Genomic DNA, 525 nt, shown 5'->3' on the forward strand with positions numbered 1-525 from the left:
TTATGTAGCTTGGCTTCACATAACCTACGATACCCTATCAATGAAATAACGTAGAAATTACAGTGACCGACACTGTTCAGGAAATCATGACATAGAGGGTACTTACACGCATTTGACAGTCTCTGTTAATATATATATTTGTAAAGAGATCCGTTTATCATGAATCATACATGCTTTCAAATGTCCGTCCATAAGGAACAGATTATATCGTATACAGTACACTGCATATATCCTATAAAAATATGCAGAAGTGGAAGTTAAAACAGTGAATTTAAGTTACAGGTTTTAATATCTTCTTACATATATATACACCGAAAAAATGATTTAGAGAAAAAGAGAGATAAAAATCGAAAAATGAAATAACACTGACCTACATGTAAATATAATAGATTAAAGATTAACCATTATACAATGATAAATGATATTAATGGCAATAATGATTATATTATGAACGGCAACGCCTGGAAAAGACAAATTCTTCGGGAACCAGAAACGCACCAATTTAACACCTCAACGTGTAAAGTG

This window comes from Penaeus monodon, chromosome 22 (genome assembly GCF_015228065.2).
Source record: "Penaeus monodon isolate SGIC_2016 chromosome 22, NSTDA_Pmon_1, whole genome shotgun sequence".
Classification (NCBI taxonomy): domain Eukaryota; kingdom Metazoa; phylum Arthropoda; class Malacostraca; order Decapoda; family Penaeidae; genus Penaeus; species Penaeus monodon.